Genomic DNA, 22,757 nt, shown 5'->3' with positions numbered 1-22,757 from the left:
GCTGTCAGCGCCTGCCCACAGAGAACGACTTGTACTGACTCACTGAAGATGACCAGGAGTCCGAATTTGCCATGAAGTAGCAGAATTACATTGAAAATATTTCCAGTGAATTTCTCTTCTCCGTTTCTGCCCCAAAGCTGTCTCAGCTGCTGCAGACTACTTCTGTTGGCTCTCAGCCATCAGCACCCCCAGAGGCCAGGAAAACCCCCTGCAGCAGAGCAGCAGCCCCCAGCCCCAGCAAGCTGTGGGCAAAACAATTCCTCCTCTGAGCGTCCCTGCAGAACCAGGAGCCGACAGCCCCACTTTGCCAGATTAAAGTTCCGCTTGGAAATTTCCCTCTGCTGTGGAGCAATCAGGGACTCCAAGGACTTTAAATCCCCACTGTGTCCAACAGCATGTTTTGGCTCCAAGTTTTAAAGGAGCAGCAATGTCGCTGCAGTTCAGTTCCCAGAGCTGTGCCCTGCCACCAGCCCAGTGCTTGACCTTTCGTAGCGACGGGTTCTGCTCTGGCTGCCAGTCAGCAGAGATGGAACAATGGGTATTCCCCTTTTACAGAAATGGAAGATAATACACCATCCCCGAAGGTGCAAGAAGCTCGCACTAATAAATCAGGGAAATTAAATCCAGAGGATTGCGTAGGTGCCTGCTTTATATCCCATCACCCCACTCCAAAGAGAGCTTTCCTGCTGCCACTCCCTAGCAACCCAAGAAAGCAGCTTGTTTTACGACTCCCTTTGAGCCTTCAGGTGTGGATGGCTGTGAGAGGTGCTGTGTGGGCCACCGGAAGATTTACAGCTGTGCAACGTAGCTGAGGGGCTGCGAGTAAAGTCGGGGCAGAGCCACACCCCGAGGAATACCTGTGCTGCCTTCTGGGCCCCGCACCGGCACCAGCAGGCAGACATGGGGCCAACATGCAGGGCAGGATTAAAGTCGTCTCCAACCCCAATGGCTCCTCACACTCCCAAGGAGTGATGCCAGGTAGCATGCTGGGTTCCAGCTTTAGAAAGTCAGATAACGGCCTGAACTGGTGCATTTTAAATTCAGCTGTCCATAGTGTAAGTACTGTTCCATCTGAATGATCATTTTAGTTTTAATCAAGGGTGACAAATTTGTCAGATTGCAATTCTAGCATTTTGTTCTAAGAAACAATATCCAGTTGCTATAAATGTAATATTTTTAATGTAGCAGTGTATTTTTTCCTGAATCTAAACAAAACAAAACACCACAGAAGCCAAGTCAGATGTCTACAAAGGGTTAAGCCAGAAATTGCTATTTAATGACTGGTGCACAACCTGCAGCTCCTTGGAAATAAATTCTTCTTTCTTTATAGGAAAGTATGAAGAGCATGAAAATGAAGGGATTACTGGAATGAGCAAAGATCATACAAAAATGAGAAGTGGAAAACAACCCAGAAATCTAGGAGGCCGGCAAAGACCCTTCCAAATCCACTTTCCCCAGCTGCTCATCCCTGGCCAGACACAAGTCACAAGAAATTTTGGTGCACCAGCTATGTAAGAAACTGCCCAGAGAAGAAAATACTGGGCTGGAAGCGTTTCTGGGTACCAGACACAGGCTGATGTTTTTCTTTTGGGCCATCAGAACAGGGTGGTTGTGAGCACTGATTACAGGGCACCATGCACGCCTGCTGCTGCTGCCTCCTCACTGCTGTCCTCTTTTCCCTTGTCTGCTGACCTGACGCTCCTTGCTTTCACAAGTTTTGAAAAAAAAAAACAAAACAAAAAAAAAAGCATGTTCTCTAAGTCATAACTGTGCACTCATTGTTTTTAATGTCCATGCTGCCATTAGCATCATGTGGCTCTAACAGGAAAACCTGGGATCTCCTCCACAGTTTACAGTGCAGATTCCTTAAGAACTAAACACCCCACGTGGAATGTGAGGTCTCACCAACAACAGATTTTAAATGTCTCCAGCAAACCTTAAACAGCTGAATTGCCATACCGTACAGTAAGATGACAAACCAAGTGGCTACGTGCAGGTGGTGATGGTTTCCAGGTTCTCCTGCAGTGGCACAGAGGCCATTCACCTCCGACAGGATACTGTGTGAAACCCTTGCTCTCAAAACAACCACTGCCTAACTCACGCTGTCATTTCCTTATGCACTTGGCTCGCACCAAGCCTGCTGGCCGCAGATCCATGCCAGCTGGGTAGGAAATTGCAGTGCACTTCCCGCGTGCCAGCTTTTAGGTGTTGCAGACTTACTCATGCTCGTACCGTCATGTTGACACGCTCTTGATTTGCCCAGACTAGAGCTGGCATGGCTCGGGGAAAGACATTATTGGTCAGCTCCAGTTGACTCATTCCCAGTGGTTTTGCAGTCAACAGAACTGACATACACAACCTACACAGGGCTTACACTTTGTTTTACCTCTACTGGAACAAAAGTGGTTTCTCGTCCCTGTAATTACGCACACTACAGTGATCCTTTCATATTTCTGGAAGACCTGGTTTCTTATGTCACATATTTTAGCAGCTATCCTGCTCTGGGAGATTCTTCTTTTCTTTCAATTTCCTGGCCCCTTAACAAGTGCCTACATAGTTAATGTTTCCTGACATCACTCTGTACTATCTCTAGACTCTTCCCATTCTCTAGCACAGGTCTCTCAATCTTACTCCTACATTTTCTTCATCACAGAAGAGCTCTATCCCCTTAAAAGCCCCACAGGTACATGAGCCATGGACATGCTCATTACTTAGCCAAACTTCAGAGGGCACTCAAAGGTCACTGGACCTTCTGGCTCCCTTTTGGCAACACCAGTCTTTTGCTAGCTGTGTCTTCAATTTAGAACTCGAAGAAAAGGACCCGAACTCACGGAAATGTGGGCCAGCTGCCAGCAGTCACTTTGCTTTTGCTGGGAACACCCTCAGTGCCATTTTTTCTATATTGGATTTTTAATAACCAACTAGTGAACAAACAGGCATATCCAGATACCTCCCCTCATCCTGCTCAGAGTGGATACAAGTGCTCAAACTGCACTCACGCATACACACACGCACAGCTGAGACAGTAGGAAAAAAAAACTAAATTGTGACAGTGACAATTTGGAACCAATGCTGACCCTGGAAGATCAGTTCAATGTCTGCAGAATCAAATCCTAGTTTGAGTATCAATGCTCACAAACACCAACTAAAATTAACACAAGACAGACTTAGAGTGTATTGCTTGGAAAACTCCATGATGGTGAATTTATATGCAATATACACCTATTTAAAGTGAAATGAATGTCATTTACAGTTTCCTAGAATGAAAGTGCCCATTTTATAAGTCCTGTTACAATGAAGAATCTGCTAAGTGAAAGCAAATGCTCAGCTATGGGTAAGATTTGTAAGTGCTTAACCAATGTTAACTGAGGCTTCAAAATCTCACAGCTCAGGACTAAGAGTGTTTCACTATGATCAGTATCTCCAAAGATACACATTTCACTTTTGGATACAGGCTCTCCCAGCACAAACATGCCTTTGTGCATCTAGCTTATGTCAGTCTCCCTTCAAAACAAAAGCTAGCAAAGCAAGTTTGAACCTACCCTGCAGAAGTACTAGGTCCTAGCACTTATTGCACATACACACTTCCAGTACCTCCAAGCTGCATGCACGGCAGCTCTGCTCTTTTGAATGGGCAAAGTTTGACTCGGTAATCCCAGCTGAGGTCATGAGAAAGACCAGGGAGTTTCTAACAATACAGACCGAGTGTTGTCTCTGACCATGCTTCATAGTCAAGGCTAAGATGTAACTTTGCAATTCTGCAGCTGTTAAGTGCCTGACATATTGCTCAGATCTGCCTTTTATACTGCAAATGAGTGCAATAAAGGCAGAAGCAAAGTGAAATGTTCAATATGATACATTATTACGTGGCCAGAATTTCCTGCCACAAGGGCAAGAGCGTGCAAGGCGCAAAGAAGAAGAGGTACCCCTCATGTTTGCTGCATTTGCTTCCCTGGAAGGAATTTGATAAAAACATGAATCCTGAGGCACCCCTATTCTGTACTTCTGGGGTTAGAACTTGAGCTGAGAAACAAACTTTATCTACGGGCACATAATTGCAGAATTCATCCAGAGGAATTTATGCACTTTCATCTTGAGCACCTGGTATTGACTTCGTATGCCATTGATTGAACCCAGTGTGGTGATTCTTTTGCAAATAGCAATCATCTTCTGACATTGTTAAGTGGGAACAAAAAGGAAGAACAGACGGGAAAAGCAAAATGATCAGAGGCCACTACCAATTTCAGTTGCTTGGTTCTGGACACAGCAAAATAACAAACCTAATGTACAAGCTGGACACAGGCACGCTCCCCAGCTCACGGGTCAATTGACAGCAGAGAAAAAGAGATGACTCGCCTGCACAAGTTGATAACAAAGCAAAAAACAGGATCCAGACCAGACCTCCAACACCCAATACTGCATGAACTTGGAGACCAAAAAGCTATTCAAGGTTAATAACCATCACTCTGAACTATATCCAAAAGTGAAATATGGAGTCAGACTATTGAATGAGCTAAGAGTCATATTCTCAAAGTGTTCAAAACCATCAAATCAGCAACAGATTTCAAAGAACTTAACATCTATTGAATCCCTTAGAGAAGGGCAGACTTCCAAGAGAGGTCAGATGCTGGCAGACAAAGCAGTCACAGCAGTCTCTTCACCTGTTCAGATGGCTGAGCAGGTCTAAGGACTTCCAAAAAGGTCCCATTCCCATCCATGGCAGTCATGAAGAGACACCAGAGGAATAATCCAGCCCATGACAAGAACTGCAATGCTGCAACAGCAGCGTTAATCTAAGAAATCCAAGAAAGCAGACTTGGTAAATGAAAACGGGTAAATGAGTGATCCCTAACAGCAGTACTTGATTCTTTTTCTGATCTGATACACCTAAAAACCTAGCAAAACATCTTACAGCTCAGTTCCAGGTGCTGGCCAATTACATTTTGCTGGCGTTTCAGGCCCAGCCCTAACCTCCTTCACCTCACTTCATCTCCCAGCTCTCTGTGCTCATTCTAGTGGTATTAACTCTGGTTTACTCTCATGCAATAGACAGACAAGTTCAAAGAGTTTTTAAAAACTTCTGACCTACCATTGAAGAAAGCTGATCTTTGGTGACAAAGAGAAACAAACGCTGCCCATTCACTGAGTGCCCTCCCCTTCAGCCGTGCCTCAAAGTTCTCTCTCACCCTCACTGCACTTCAAAGTTCTTCTCTTCTTGGTGTGTCAGACCAGGCTATTCCACCAAGCTCTACCCCTATTCATTACATTTCAAATACACAGTGTCCAAAATTACATTTGGCCTTTTCAGGCTTCCAGATCTTTCTCTTAGAGATCCATTTCTTCCTTTGAAATGAGTTCCCCTTTGGACATCCTCAGATCTCTTCCTACAGACAGAAAGCAAACATCTGGACTCATTCAGCTGGTTCATCTGAACAGATGTCCAGGAGAAGACAGCCTGGTTGGGTGCAACTTCACACATCCCTCCAACATCTGCACAAGCATGGCTTGCAGGAGTCTCCTGCTCCATTACAATCAGGGCAGCTATTTCCAGTGACTTGCTGTGCTGGATCCAGAAGCAAAACAGATTTAGTGGGGAAGTCAAGTTCTCCTTGATTTAATGCAGAAAGCAGTATCACATTATAAGTCTGCACTGCAGAAACGATACCATTGAAGTTTGACTACTTTTGTTTGTTGTTTTCAAAATTTCTGAAAGTACATTTTAAATGTTTTACTGTATTTGGACAAGAAGCATCTAAACAAGTCTGCTGCCAAATGGAATTTCTTTAACACTTTTTAAAAATCAATTTGGCCCTTTTTCTTTACATGAAATGCAAGAAATTGTCCAATTCTAGTTTAGATTCAAGTCTGGGATAGTCCAGCACTTTTTCCCAACTACATCTATTTCTTACTAATTTAGCTGAATTGCAAAGAAAGCTGGTCAGCAGAGCACATCAGCTAAAAATTACAAGATGAGGAAAGCTTCTTTTGCTGTGTTTTTTGTTGTTGTTTGCTTGGTTTTTAACCTTTGAAATCAGAACATGCCTGAAACACCTAGTCAAGGCCAGAGAACTTGTGCTATACAAAAAAAAAAAAAAAAAAAAAAAAAAGTAGAAAGTGCCTGTATTAAAAATTTCCATTTTCAAGAGTTTACAGAGTTTTCACAAGCTTTTACATGAACTAGTAATATTTCAAGTAGTATCAGCTTCCTGATAGCGAAAATCTCAGTAGAAGAGGAAAAAGATATAAAAAGATATATATATATTTTATTATTAAATTACCAAAGGAACATGTAAAGCCATATGCAAGGGCAAATTTCTGGAGCTACAAAGAACAGCAGGCTGTAAGTGTTTTATAATACCACAGCTAATTTTTGGAGGAACCCATGTTCCACGTGTTTGTCTGCTAGATCAGCCCAGTATTAGCTGTAAAGACCTTGGTAGGTAACACTGTGAGACAATCTGATAATACTTGACCAAGGCAATAGGAAGCATCCCCAGAGGTGTGTTGAGGAGCTGAAGTAAAGGCAAATGTGAATTTTTACAGTTGTCCCTGCTGGAGTAATGTCTCTGATGCCAATTGTTACCTGAAAGCAACTGAACTATCCATTTATACCAGGTGTCCTTTTCCCAAAAGATGTATTTCTATGACACACTAGACTTGCAAGGGAACAGTTTCCTAAACTGTTAAGTGTTTCCTAAATCCCTCCCTAAACAGCCATGTAACAATGAAGGGAGCTGCCATTCAGGTGCGAATCTCTTGCTTTTTTCACGAGATTCCACCAACTGCAGAGAAGAAGAAAGGGCCAAAACCCCTACTTCAGGCATCTCAGGTAGAGGTCCACAGTTAAAACAAATGCACCTTCCTGCAGCACAGAACTTTCAGAAATGTGTAAAAGAATCACGTGGAGAAACTCCTTGAAGTCAATCATCCTCATGTTTGTAAATGCTTTTGACTTTGCCATTACTCACCTGACTTCGGTGCTTTGTGCTCTCCTCAATATATCAATATATAAACCTAGGTCACGGACAGATGGGTGTTATAATGCTTCCCAAAATATTAGTGATTTATTCACAGTCTCTGAGATATTATTTTAATATATCTTACTTTGTCAATATAATTGTGATGGAATGCCCCTTCAGGTGAGTTGTAAAGGTGAAAAGAAAAACACCTCTCTTCAAAGCAGTAAAGAAATGAGGAAAAGCAAATAAGCAAGATGTGTTAGATACTGTCGGAGAAACACCTGCATTTCAACAGTACTTAAATGGATGTAGACACAACATCTATCAGGTCAGGTCTAGATCTCAGACAGCTCTCCCACTACACATCTCTAACACACTGTGCTGCACGGCAGCTCGTGCAGACTAATAGAGGCTGGGGTATGCTTTATGTGAAACAAAATCTAGGCGATAAATATACTTCTCTCACAAATTTCAGAGCAATAGGTAACTGGAAAAGTCCTATGGAAAGTGAAATGAATGCTTCTTACATGCTTAGGGTCTAATTTAGATATTACAAAATACATTGTATAAACAGGAATATTCGGTAAAAACCACAGAAGAAATAGTGATAAAGTTTTACCATTTTTAAAGATCCCAGGAAAGGAAATACAACCACGGATTATTAACTACAACATTCATTCTTTACTAAGGTAGAAGTACAGCCCTGCACATTCCTGCATCTCAGTACGTGTGGGATGTACTGCGCTATTCTTTACATGGAAAGATGTTTATCAAGAGACAGACATGACACACGACCAGCCCGAGTAAACACTGCAGTTCATAATTTGTATTTTTTGACATTTTGGGCAGCCTTAACATTAAATTAATCTTGTTGCATTTATCAGAGCAACATTTGGAGCTGACAGCTAAGTTGCTACTACCATTGGAGCTCTAGAAATTTGGTTTCTTTTCTTCATTTAAGACAACTTTCCTCAAGCTTCATTGATTTTGGTAGAAGAACCTCTAGGTCATACCTTGATGATGACAGAAAATAAGGCCCAAAGTCTTTCTGAGAGCTTTTCATCAGCTGACAGGTACATGCTTTCAAACATCCTCTGTGGGAAGTGGGTTAAATACCTTAAAACCTCTCAGGTTCTTTAGGAGCCTCTCTCAGCTCCAAGCACTAAGCACTCTCCCAGCACCTCTGGATCCAGGTAACAGCCATCAACACCAACAGCATCTTACAGGAAGAAAGCCGGGACTGCTTTTATCTACAAATCGGGCCCCAAAATTTACCTACCCCAAGTGTCAGGCTGGATTACCCACAGCTGACCAAGACCAAAACTCCCTGGTAGAGCCTCATTATTAATTTGATTCTTTTAGCAGATTAGTAAAGGACAGAGAAATGCAGGAAGAGATACGAGTATAAAATGTAAATGCAGACGTATAGTTCTTCTATCGCTTTCTCCCTCTCTCTTTCACTGTGTATAAATACAGCCTCCCTCTCTCTAAATATATAACTATGCATCTTTGTGTACTGGAGCCCAGGGCTAATGTTGAGCTGACAATAGTGGCACTAATGCTAATGAATTCTGATTATTCGGATCGGTCATTAAACTAATAAGCCCATCTCCAAATTAGCGTGGCTGCTTCAGCCAGCGAAAATTTAATCAAATCTGCTTCATTATTTCAGACGTGGTGCACTTGGCGAAAGTGACTGCGGGAAAGGAGAATGGGACCCTCATCTGATAATTTTATCACTTGACTGCCAGACCATGAAAAAATCGGTGTGATGAATTTTTTTTTTCTGGGGGGTGAGGGTGTGGAGCAGAGGGTGGGTGTGTGCGCGTGTGTATGTGCTGCTCTGAGCTTTCTCTCGTGTCCTCCTAATTAAACTAAACCCATCCTCCCTTCCTCTGCCCTGTAACTGTTTTGTTTGTTCCACATCTCCCCACCCCCTCAACATCTTCGCTCTCTTCTCTTCCTTCCCCCAGGTCCTACTCTGCCCCCACCTTATAGCCTTTGCACGCATGACCAAGGAACAGCTTTCAGCATCCACGACAGAGGCTGTGCGACTTGGGAGCTACGCAGCAAGTCAGGCTCTCTCCTCCCCAACTCCAGGCTCCTTACACACAGATGTGCCCCCCTCCCTTTGCCCTCTCACTCTTATTTTTCTTTTAATTTCTGAAGAAAACGGCAGCAACAAACATGTCCCCTGGCAAAAACAATGTAATATATTTTGGGTTCCATCTTTTACTTGGATTGTTAGTGTTTTAAATGTGATGGGGAACATAAGGCACTACCCACGTTTCTATAACAGGAGCAGGGAGCAAATTGGGGACACACAATACCAAGACATGTAACCGAATACGTAAGCACACCCTTAAATGCAAAGCTGAAATTACCTTTCGTGATCGTATTTTATAGTACTCTTAAAATCTGTGTGGATATTAGTAGCAAGTTTCTTGTTTTTCAGTTGCAGTGCTGCAAATTACCAACGTGTCCAAGAATACATATTCTGGCCATCCCACTTTCTGCAGCTCTAACACCGCTCCAGGGACAAAGACGAGCCCACCTGGGTCACAGAGACTCGTCCTGTACACAGATCTATCCTACTTGTGCGTCCATGTCTATAGCATAGAGACTCATTAATTCTTCCAGTTATTTAAGATAAACAAATGTTAATTTTTTCCCCAAACCAGCTATAGATATAAAAACACTATACTACAAAGCCAGAAAGTGAACAAATTATGGAAAAGAGGCTCACAAATGCATGAGCCTCATCAACGTGCAGCCATGTTCAGTAACTGCCTTCAGAAAGCGAAATCTCACACTGCGTTTGGTGCTGGACAGCAGAGCTGAAGCTAAACAGAACACATCCTGTAAGTAGCAAAGTAGTAAAGCACTGACCATCCTACTAGCCAGGAAGAAGAAAGGAGTCAAAGCAAAGCAGTGCCTTCTCCAGCACTGAGTGACCGTCTAACACCTGGAACATGTGAAGGAACAGCCGTGTGAAGCAGCACCAGCCACTCCTGCCGCAGCACTGGGATTTAGCAGCACTTTGCTGGCAGTGGTATCGAAAGCACCCAAAGATCTTACAGGATCTGGATAGGCTGCACCGATGGGCTGAGGTCAACTGCATGAAGTTTAACAAGGCCAAGTGCCGGGTCCTGCACCTGGGGCGCAATAACCCCAAGCAGAGCTACAGGCTGGGAGAGGAATGGTTGGAAAGCTGCCAGGCAGAGAAGGACCTGGGAGTGATGGTGGACAGTCGGCTGAATATGAGCCAGCAGTGTGCTCAGGTGGCCAAGAAGGCCAACGGCATCCTGGCTTGTATCAGGAACAGCGTGACCAGCAGGGCTAGGGAGGTGATCGTCCCCCTGTACTCAGCTCTGGTGAGGCCGCACCTCGAGTACTGTGTTCAGTTTTGGGCCCCTCGCTACAAGAAGGACATCGAGGTGCTTGAGCGGGTGCAGAGAAGGGCGACGAAGCTGGTGAGGGGCCTGGAGAACAAGTCCTACGAGGAGCGGCTGAGGGAGCTGGGCTTGTTCAGCCTGGAGAAGAGGAGGCTCAGGGGCGACCTTATCGCTCTTTTTAGGTACCTCAAGGGAGGCTGTAGCGAGGTGGGGGTTGGCCTGTTCTCCCACGTGCCTGGTGACAGGACGAGGGGGAATGGGTTTAAGTTGAGCCAGGGGAGTTTTAGGCTAGATGTTAGGAAGAACTTCTTCACTGAAAGGGTTGTGAGGCATTGGAACAGGCTGCCCAGGGAAGTGGTGGAGTCACCATCCTTGGAAGTCTTCAAAAGACGTTTAGATGTAGAGCTTAGGGATATGGTTTAGTGGAGGGCTGTTAGCGTTAGGTTGGAGGTTGGACTCGATGACCTTGAGGTCTCTTCCAACCTAGAAAATTCTGTGATTCTGTGATTCTGTGTTCCCTGAGGTAGTCCTTCTTCAACCTCTATCAGAGATCTACCATCCAAAGCTGGCATTCAGTTCAGTTCCTCATGTCTAATGGCTTTCCAGGTGTAATTTAGCCACGTAGATTTCCTATTTCTGCAAAAGATCAACCAGTGTTTCCGAAAGGCTACTCCAGGATTTCAGTCACGCGTCTTACATTTTAAGGTGGGATGAACACTCCCTAGACAGTTGCCTGTTTTGCCTGTTTTTCTTCACTGATTGTATTGGAAATATAGGCAGCTCCTTTTGACTTGACAATAGTTGCATGTCTAAAATTAGGTAAATTGAGTTCTGGACCAAGGAAAAATTATATGTGATGTATCTTGGCCCGCCAAGGCCCGATGAAGATCGCAAACAGCTAGGTGCACAAGATTGATCTGCAACAGAAATTCTTATAACTGAAATCAGACACTGAAGATAAAACTGACTGGCAGCCGACCAGCCTGTCAACAGCATCAAATACATTTGTACAGATGCCTTCTGAAGAAAGGTATCAGAATGATAATCTGCCATCAAACATATGAGCTCTAAACACTAACAGGAAAGCAGAAAGTAAGGCTATGGATCTAATGCCATCAGCTCAATGAGGCAAACGAAATGCGTGCCCTCTTAGTTGAATCTCAGCCTGTTTGCTGCTTACTAGATGTCAGGCTTCGGCACGTTACATTTTCCATTTTGCTCTAGTCTTCCTTTCCCCTTCCACACCCTACCTAGGCCCTGCTCACGCTAACCCCAGCCTGCAGACCTCCTAACAGACTGGCTCTCATCTAAATGCTCCTTGATTTTGCACAGAGAGCTCCATACAGACTGGTCTTACTCGCCCAGACAAGCAGCCCGAGCTCTCCAGCAGGACCTCGCTGCAATCTCCTTCCCTTGACCTCGCTGAAGTGGTTCAGATTCTGCTCCTCCTCCCTGCCACCCAGCAAAGCCTTCAGAGCTCCCTTATTCAGTAAGACATTTTGATCTAATTTTAGATTTGAAGAACTGAAAAGGTACAAGACAATTAGCCTAACTAAGGCTGTATGAGATAGCAGCTAGGAAAGGAACTGAGATCTTGTGACTGATCATTTCAGCTATTAGCCAAGTCTTTCTTTAAAAATTCACATCGATTACACTCACAGAAGGATTTCTCTTGCTGGCCCACATAAAAAAGGTGAAGGCGATAGCACTGACCGAGAGTGGAAACAACAACAGCACTGACTGTCTGTGCCCTGCTCCCCTGGAGAAGAAACTACTGAAAGACAAGCAAGCTTAAAAACAAACTCAGAGAACGAGTGGTGCAAAACATACCTCAAAAGTTTGGGAAAAACTATTATTGTGGGAACAAAAGAGCTAGAGAGAACATGAGCAAACAGTTCACAGAACAGAATGAGGAGCCAGGCTCTGCTGCTTGCTTTGCTGAGTTTCATGAGAAATGGAAAAAACACTCCTCTGTGCAGCAGCTCTGAACCTCAGATCCAATGGGCCGTAAGGCACGCAGCATCACACAGCAGTGCTGGAAAAAGTTCAAGGTATAGCAAAAAAGCGTTCTGGATGCTAAGTACTGATAGCAATGGCATTCTGTGATTTAGGACCATCTTTTTCTGCTACCACGGTCTTTTCCAAAACCTTAACAATTCCACCCACCCAAAAAGAAATTAAAATAGCATAAACCTGGAATGAGAACTTAAAAATCATGGTGCACCTGGAAAAAGAAACACTACCTTCATTGTACAGTGACCTCAGAGTGGAGGTGAAAGCATTCAGCAGCATGCAAAGGAAAGACGTAACGCAGCCTTTCAGACATTAGAGGAACCAAGGAACAGCTGATCAGAAATTAAGCTTGAGAACCGCTCTGCAGCCAGAGCCTGGTCGCATGCCGCTCATTATCTCCCACTTGTACCCTCTTGTGAGGGACACGCTACAGCAAAGGAGCAGGAAAACACTTTTAAAGCCATAAGCACGGCAAGGTAGTTAGAAAAACACTTCTCCAAGCAAGGCTGGCTGACCCTACTATCCCTTCAAAGCAACAAAGCAGAAAGTATTCATTTTCTTTCAGTACCACAGCCGGTGACAGCCAAGACAGAGGATACACAGAGACGTGCACACCCGCACGCAGAGCAGGTTTGCTATGAGACGGGTTCAAGCTCTCCTGTCCTATTGCCTGGAGGAGGCCGGGACATTTAGATCGTCCTCTGAGAGGGCCAGGGAGACCTTTAAAACCGACACATGGGTTGGGAGTCCTCAGATTCAAAGAGACAGGTATTCCGGTGGCCTTCTCAACTTCTCAACTCCCTTTTCAGTCGTCAAGACAAAACTCCGTTGCAGACATGAACTATCCCCTCCTCTGAAAGGCCTCGCAATAGATCTGTGTCAACAGTGATTAGCTGTTGCCTGGCACGTCATCCATTTGCCATTTGTTAGGCCAAACATGCCAACATCGGTAATCTAATCTTTGGCCGGCAACGGCCTCTTCCAGGTTAAATGTATTAAAGGAGTCGAGGAAACCGGGCTTATTTCACAGGCTGTGGCCTGCAGCTTTCTAACATGGCCTGACCCCCCCTCCCGCCCCCTTCCCCTGGAGATTGCAGGGGTCAGGACCTGCACAGCATGGAGCTGAGTAAAACACTAACAGAGAGAGATGAGAGGATATTGGAAACATATTCTCAAGGCCTCAGTGCTTTGGAAATATGAGAAGAACATGAGGCGTTAAGTTAGAGCTTTCACTGCTGGGTTGTGCGTGCGTGTGCGTGTGTGTGTGTTTAAAAACATGTTTCAACAAGAATTTGATGAAGATATCAGGAAGAAGGACAAGGCTGTGGGTTTTTAACACAGGAGCAGCAAAAATGTAGTGCTCTGTTCTTGGGAGAATCCATGTTACAAGACACCTTAATCCACAGCTCACACAATGGGAAGAGGGATACCTTGAATTTGAAGATGTATGCTAAATATACCAAGTGTATCTTCTCCAGCAACAGCTTTCCTTCTGTATTCCACAGATCTCAAAGTATCCAGAGTTCACAGCACTGCTTGGGGGTCTGGCAGGAAGAGATGTTCCTGAGGATTCCTAAAATTGAAAATTATGGACCTGAAACTAAGCAAAATTGCCACCAGGCTTCTCAAGTATTTTCTTCCCTGAGAGGTAAGGGAACTCTCCTACAAAGATGCCACTTAGCTGCTTGTGAGATCCTCTGGAGCTCTGTCTTAGACACAGGAGCAGACAATTCCCTAACGAGATAATTCCACTGAAGTTAGGAGTGAGAAATGAACAAAAGGTTTTAATACAATAAAATGTATACAGGACCAGTACTGAATGCCAGAGCCAGTCTCTGGAGCAGTCTAACATCAGATTACAGATGAAAACACTTACGAAAGATTTCCCAGAAAGTTCCTTGCTTTGAAAACAATATTCAGGATGTTCCAGAAATGACCAAAAAAAAAAAGAAAAAAAAAAGATTTCTCTGGCTTTAGTCCACCACAGCAGCCAGGATTATGTTGGTTCCCAAAAAGCTCATGGACACGAGCTGCCCATTCTCATTATCATCATTGCTTTTATGTGCATTTTTCTCTCCAAAGACTAGCTTGGGACATACGTATCCTCTGCCCTGACAACATCCATGAATGGAAATTGAAGGGAATTTCATACTTACACACACAAAAACCATGTGCACGAAGTCTACAATGTCCATTCCTAATGAAAGACAACTTCCATGCATAGTGTCAAACCCCACAATTACATGATGTGAGACCTTTATTTCAAGTGTCTCAGCACAAAGTTGCATTTGCTTGTTAGAATTGGTTCTTTCCTTTGGGAAAACCTCCTGATCAAACTAAAGCATTTATAGCAAAACGTGGTTTGGTGCTAGACACTGAGAGTTCCCAGATGCTTACTGAAAGCTAACTTCAGGAAGCCACTTCCTTCTTTGTACTTTGCTTGGTGGTAATGTGTATTTTTTTTTTTTATCAGCTATTTCTTTGGTGCTAATTCATTCAACATCAAACAGGCTGCTGACACTACCAGCAGTGGGGTAGGAGCCAGATACAAAGGTGGAATCAATCAGCAAAGGGAGAGTGATCAGCACTGGACTGTGCTGGCAATTTGGTGCTGCGCACAGACAGAACCTGACACCCAGAAGAAGGCATTTAATACCATGGATGCTAAGTGGAACAGACAGGACATAGCAGCTGCAAGCAAACTTCAATTTCTTTAATCCTGTATTTCTGTTTAACATCCCCTTCGAGAGAAGAATGGATTGGGGGAGATGTCCATGATCTGTCTTCTGAGATGTCAGGCAGGACTAGGGCTTCTGGGGATTGCTAAAGGACAATGACTCTGGGCACTGCAAGATTAAGTGCCATCTCATCCACCAGTTAAACTTAGCACAGCAGTTGGGTAGCTCAAACATCCAAAAATCACTGCACAGACTGAATTCTTACTGCTAAGGCCTGTCCTCCCAAATGCAAGCGTTATATGAACAACTCTCTTCAAATGAGATCATCCCATGATACTCAAATGCTACAAGAAACACTGAGTTAGCACTTCCTGATTCAAGCTCAGAAGGAGATGAGGCAGAACTGTATCAAAAAAGCGCTTTTACCTCACTTTTCCTAATTGCTTACCTCAAATTTGCAGTAAAAACTCATGGCTGAAGGACCTGATTTACCTGGTAAATCCAACCACAACACACACATGTAGCAAGATCCCTTAAGAAAGATTTTACTCTTGTTTGGGTGTGATTCAAAGACCTGAGAGCTATAGAAAGTATCTCACTTACACTGAAGATGTGAGAGAGCCTGCTGCAGAGCCCAGCTGAAATGCTCCAACCACCAGCCCCTCGGGACAGGTTCTTCCTTAGGTCTGGAATCTGGAAAACACTTCCCTATTTCACATCCCCTTCAAATGACCTGCAAGATCTGGCGACAGAACTTAGCTCTCCCTTAGATTTTATTTCTCCCCCAGAAAGAAAAGTTAAGAGAGTTCAGGAAATGTTTTCTATTTTGGACAAAGGTTCCATTTTCCCATTCACTGTGTGTATTCTCTGTGCAAAGCCAGAGCTGAGTATGACTGCACTTAGAAATATGCTTACTTTAATGAATTTGATGGGATAACTTAACATTTCCTGATCTGGCCCAAGTCCATCCTTCAAAATACCGTTTTTTCCTTGCTGCTCTCTGGGATTTGTTTTGTTTTGTTTTGTTTCTGTTTTCCAATTGACAAGGGTCAAACACACAAAACCTGAACCAGAGACAAACCTGAAACCTGCTGGTGTCAAACAGGTTTGGTATGAGATCTTCATAGAGACTGCTGAAATGCCTACTGACTTCGGTGCATTTTGAATCAGGCCCTTGCACTGCAGGCATAGGTGTGTGGATTTTGTTTGTTTGTTTGACTGCTTGGTTGTTTTTTTTGTTTTGTTTTGTTTTTCTGAAGGAAGCTATTTAGGGTTCTTTAGAGCTGTTAAGAAACAGAAAGGGAGCTGCAGTGGTGAATTATTGGCATGACATTACTCTTGGGACCCCAAAAAAGAAATCCTATTAAATAGAGTCCTTGTGATCTCATCGCCGTGTATTTCATGGCTCTTCAAGAGGTTCTGCTAAAGTCATTCACAGAAAATTTCCCCTGGAAAGGCCCAGGGGAGAAAGGGGCTGGATCACCAGTTGGTCTGTTTAGCATTTACTGCCTCTGAAAGCAAGAGTTTTTTTCTACAAGCAGCACCACTGTCTAAAGATGCATGGAGATTCCTAGAGGAAAAAGAAAATGTAGCCAGGATGCAATATTTTACAACATTCTCTCTTTATAGGGAGCCCTCAGGTCACAGTACAACTTCTCATATTAGAAGTATACTACTGACATTGTTCCCACTAATAAAACTTACTTTAGTATACATTAGCTAGCCAAAAGTCACAGTGTGGTAAAACAAGGACACGCCGTGCTAAATGCCTGAAATCTTAAATAATCACAACCCCCAAGCAAGAGGGCCAGAGGTAGCTATCTCTAGGGATACTGAGAATATTTGTTTTCTAGGGAGGAATCCCAAACCAATGTGTTTCCCCTGATAATTAGTGTAGAAGTTTTAATGAAGTCCCCTTTACAAAAGGACCTGCTGGGTAAGAAACCTCTTCAACACTTATTGAATCCCTCTGGATGTTTTCTGTGTTACAGACCAGGTTACCGATTACATAAATTCACTAATTGTAGAAGATTAATTCTTACCAAGTCGTGATCTGGAATCACTCCTTTCTCACTTTCGTTGTCTTTTCTCACTTTTTTTAAAAGCACAGCAATCAGGATAACGTCAGAACTTTAAAACTATTCTCATTGCATGCACAGCCAAACTCAAGCCTGCAGCATTCCCAGTATCTATGACTGGAAATAGTGGGGGGAAGATGTAATAACAGCCCCCCCGAGCCTACCCCAACACTGCTCTGAGGGCTCGGTGTTGCATCTACAAACCCAGTCCCTCTGGGCAGGCTGCATGCAGAATATGAAGGACAGGTTGGTGGGCTGCAACACCCAAATTTAAGCAAGAAGCCAAGGACAAGCTTCAGGGACAGAGCCAGACATACTAGGATGAAAAAGAGGGGAAAATGTAGTATATTTTGTTTTTAACATATACTTGCAGTCATGTAGAGACATTAGTGCCAGACTCCTGACAGGAGGCAGACGCTGGAGTTTCTCCCCGCAGTAGCTGTGCCTGTACGGACAGAGAGCCAAGTCAGGGGCTTCTGAGCACCACTGGATGGTCTGGCTGAGATTTATGTCAGGTATGAGGAGGAAAATGGAACCTTTTCAGATAGGTAGGTATGGAAGAGGAGTGACAGCAAGATCTGATGGAAAGCATTCCTTTGCCCAGCACAGGGATGTCAGTGACTGAAATGAAGGAACCAAAGGCAAAACCAAATAGGCAGGATTACTCTACAGAATTCCTAAATTTGCATAGTTTTTCGAAAAGAGTGAACTCACTGCCAGCTGCTCCGATGTCTAAACAAGAATACAACAGAAAATTCTCAGAAGTTTTAACTAGTTTTACGTTTTCTCAGGTGAAAAGTAAAATCTCCCACTGAAGGAAGACAGTAGCTACACGGAAAAATATCATGTTATTATATTTCTTCATGTCTAATCAATACTCCATTTAAGAGCTACACAAGAGCTGCAGCTTTACAGACCGCTATCAGCGTCAGGCAGGGATGATCCCCCATTTGCAGGCAGACCTGGCCAGCCTGGTGGCTGCAGTACAGTAGGGCCAGTGTGACACACCATGTCATCGCAAAACCACAGCACTCACTCACAGCAGCACAGCTGGCAGGGGGGTGTCTCCTCCCGGAGCCCCTCAGGCACACACAGACAGCCCCAGGGGTGCTGCCGCAGCTCATGGCGCAGCAAACCATGGTTTGCTTTTCTTTTTTTTTTTGGTTTTGTTTTTTAATATAAAACAAACATACAAACAGAAAACACTTTCAGGCTTTCATTCTAAAGAAGAATACTAAGTCCAACCCTGATTTTTGGAAAGAAAAAGAAAAAAAAAAAAAAAAGAAGAAAGAACAAGAAAAGAAAGTTGGCAAGCCATCTTCAGCCACACATCTGCTTCATGGCTTCAGAAGGCTGCCATAATAAAATTCCTGTTTGCATGTAACCAGCACCATTTGTCTAGAAACTTGGTCAATCAAACCCTGTCCTGGATTATAGCTACAACACCCCCTCCCCTTGCAGAGATCGAAGGCAGCACTGCAGGGAACTGAGAGATGCTCTCTCCTCGTTTGGAAGTCCCTTTTTCTGCAACTTAAAAGAAATGAAAAGGGAAGGGGGAAAAAGAAGGGTTTCACTCTGGGAAGTACTAAGCAAGATACAAAATATATTCAAAACACTCAGATTGATCTTTAACTGTGAAACATTTTTTTTTAGCTGGATCCACTTAATATTGGATTTTTCCTTTTGGCTGTGGTGACCCCTCCAACTGGGAGCTAATGACAGCTCTGTGCTTTTGGGGTGCTATCAGGTTAATGAAATTTGGGACTTCTCTTTTTTTCTCCTCCTTTTCCTCGTCTCTTCAGAGGAGAAAAATTCCTCAGTGCTGCCAGCCTCGGGGGAGAACATGGGGAGAGGGAAAACCAGGAAAGAAAGGGTAAGATTATAGTTCACTGGGGTTATGAAGTCTCACAGAACAAACTGTCTTTGTGCTGCTCCATCTTAGGCATTGTCTAAAGGATTTTTTCCTCTGATAATCTGTTCCTTCCGGTGAGAGCACTCCATACGTGAGCTTTGCCTATAGTTCCCGTCACATCCCGTAAGGAAAGACAATATATCCTAAATACCTTCTTGATATATGGCAAATAGCCGCTTTCAATTTCCAATCACTCTCTTCACGTTTGCCCATATGTTGATTGGAATCCCCTCCAAAGATGATGCGTATTTATTTTCTCGTCTAGATACAAAGGGAGGGAAGCTCACAGAAGTTAACTTTCTGGGGAATTTAAGAAATGGCTCTAAATTATGGCTGAATGGAGGGACCTTCCGATACAAATCTTTCCCCAAACTCAGCAGTAAATCACCTGGCAGACATCTCTCATGCAGCTGTAATACATGCACATAAGCAAGATGAGAGGAAGGTGGTCTTCCTTATCAGGAATTGAAGTTACAAAAAATTAAGTTGGGAAATAAGGCAAAGGACTGAGGAAGCAAATGGAAAATTCAATCTGTTCAGAAGTCAGTGAAAGTGACATATTTAGGGAATATGAAAATTTAAGAGAATGCCGAGTGCAGAATCTCCGTACTTGGTACAAGACAGTTTTCAGCGAAGCTTTCTCAGCGTCATGTTTTCTACAGCATTTTGCCTTTCCATGTTATACTGTCTCTTGCAGGAAAACACCACCAGATCTACAGATAGTCCATAGCATTTCACAGCAAGGAAGGTACAAAGGAATTTTGTTCTCAAGCACCAATAGCAGGAGGAGTTTGATGCTCTTGGGGTTATTTCAGCACAGTTTTGACAGGATCCATGTTACTCCTAAAAATTTTTCTTTACACTGTAGCAGGAAACTTTCCAAACTCCCAATGCTTACACTGACACCATGACCCGATATCCAAGGAGAAAGAATTGATATTGAGACATTTATTCCAGATGGGGCTCCGTATCACCTTGAATCTCATCCTAACACAGAGCCTCTTATTTTCTACAAGAGAAAACTGTGCACAGCTCAGTCACCAGACTCACTGCCATAATGAGCCTAAAGTGCAGAACAAGGTTATCCCTACGAAATGGGACAAAGCCAAGCAACAAATTGAAATACAGGATCAGAACCTGAGGAAGTGACGAATGTCATCCTAAACACTGTTTCGTTTCAGCTTCACATCCTTTCTTTTTCCAGTGACTCCTGCTCACAGCTGGTCTTATTAGAAACAGTCAGAAGATTTTATTTAAAAAAAATAAAAAAACACTTGAAAAAGACACTGTTTTCTTTCTTCTTTGTTTCTTTCTCCTAGTGCGCCTGCCTTTAAAAGGTTACAGTCAGAACCTCATTACCAATTTCCATCCAGTTCAAATTAAAAGGTCATTAAAAAACATTAATTTTGTCATTCGTTGCTTTCCCAAGAAGCAAGGGCACTCTCAACAGATCCAACATCCATATTTGCATGAGAAACCAAATTCACTCTTCCTGACCTGTAATACTTACTTTGCAGGAGCAAATATTGAAATAACTTAAAATTTCGGAGTATGCCCATTTGTTAATTTATTATTTAAAGTCAGTCAAGCAATTTTTATAACCCTTTTCATGACCTCTACCTAACAAATGACTTGTTACTAACCCTTCAAACTTTCCACACAATTAAAAAATGATTAACAACTGATGAATGGGCTACAATTCAAGAAATTAGGTTGCAATTAAGAAGGCATTTAAATGAATGCTTAAAACTACTTGGATTATAATTAGAACCAGATCAACTACGAAGGTCACTCGAGAGTGGTGTTCTTGTGGCATCAGAGATAATTCAGCCAAGGCTGAACAGCGAGATTTCAGTGGTCACTACTGCCACAGGATTGTGCGTGGCTCAAATCCTCCTCAAAGTACGAGGTGAGGCAGCCACAGCCAGAGGCTGATGATAAAACGGACCCTGGGCCTCACCCTGTGAGCTGCAGTCTGAGCAGAGTGTCTCTTTCAGAGGGAAATGTTGCTGTGTTTCTCTCTTGATAGCATCTTCAGTGCTTTACCCAGAGAGGATATAAGAAATGTGATGACACGAGGACAGAAGCAATACCGGAATTTACCAACTTTTCTAAGAGCAGCGTTTTCAGTCATGGTGAAAAAGATTTCTTCAGGAGGGTAGGACTGAAAGCAAGGTGACTGCATGTAAAGTAGTTGGAATAGATCACTCGTGGCTATTCTGCTAAGCTCAGCCACATCTCAAGGCACTCAAAGGAAAGGATTTTCAATCTTCCAGCGGGGTTTAGACACCCATTTCAAATGGCTTAAGGCAGTTTTGAAAATCTCAGTCAAGAGCTAATACTTACTTAAAAAAAACAAAACAAAAAAACAACCATCAGTATTTATCAGTATTGTTTATCAGTATTTAAGTATTTATCTTATCATTTATGCACACCAAATGCTCTACAGAAAGTCAGTAATTCTTAAATTCAAGTCAAGAAAAAAAGTAAAGATTCTCATGACTAACTTCTGCGGTCACACAAGAAACTCCACAAAATAAAAACTAAGTAACACCCGAAAAGGACACCAACAATTTTGGTCATTCATTTCTTTCACAGAAGCAACCAACTACGGTCCTCCTGTCAAAGCGGAAGAACTTCGGGAGATAGCTCATGGTCTGTGTTTACCCTAGCAGTCATTTCTTGTGACTCTTCCATCTGGCCCACTGCCACTGACCAAAATATTGCCTTTTACTGCACTCATGTTTCCATCATAATTGTTTCTCCCTCCTCAGTGCCAAAAAGAAATGACATCACATTTTAAATTGAATTATTACTCCAGAATGCTCATCTTCTGTGAATTCTCTCGATTTTTTTTTGTGCTCTGGGGAACAAGTTATGCCTTTCTTCTGCATTTTGAACAGCGTAGAGCTAGGCCTTACCAAACAGCAGAAAATATGGCTGCAGCTACTGTCACACCACATGTGCCTAGGCAGGCTGCTTAGCAGCAGATATTTTCCAAAGGTTTTGCTTCAGAGCCTCAGAGAACATCTTTAAGGAAGACCAAAGACTGCTAGCTGTGTTGAGAAACCTCCAGCTGGAGTGAAGCAGCTCTGTACACCCAGAGCTTCTTAGTAACCTCCAATCCCAGCCTGGGGAAAACATGGCTCTTTTCTGCACAGGTCCCATCAATCATTTCATCCCCAACCCAGCTCCTCGCTCAGCATCAAATGTGTAAGGCAGGGTAATGTGGGTGGAAATCCTTGTTTGCTATTAACAGCAGCAGCTGGAGCTTTCACCTTTCTTGTCACCTGACGACCAGGTAAGATTTGCTCCATCTGACTCCCCACAGGTCAGTTGTTTCTTTTGCCCAGGACATAGGCTGAAAGCTCTTTCAAACCTGTAAGACTGAACCCTTAGTTATCTCAGCTCCTGTGCCTGGTGAGAAAGGAGACTGTGAGTGTTAAACAGAGAGATCTGCAGACACTCGGTGCCTGCACTGAGCAGTACTTCTGAGACAGCTCCTGTCTGTAACTGTCTGACAGTCCTGTGACTGTTCATTTTTAAGACTGAGGCCTGCGTATATGTGATGTAGCAAGGGAACTCCTTAGCCTCACCTGCACAGAACTGCATGCAGTCCCTGATTCGAGCAGCAATTGCCACCCTTGGGCTTGTTCCACAGAAGTGAAACAACATTCAGCTCAGCTCAGGGGTTTCTGCCCTAACTGGGCAGACCGCTGCAG

Source organism: Aythya marila (genome assembly GCF_965140915.1).
Source record: "Aythya marila genome assembly, chromosome: 17".
Taxonomy (NCBI): domain Eukaryota; kingdom Metazoa; phylum Chordata; class Aves; order Anseriformes; family Anatidae; genus Aythya; species Aythya marila.
This window is presented reverse-complemented; position numbering follows the sequence as displayed.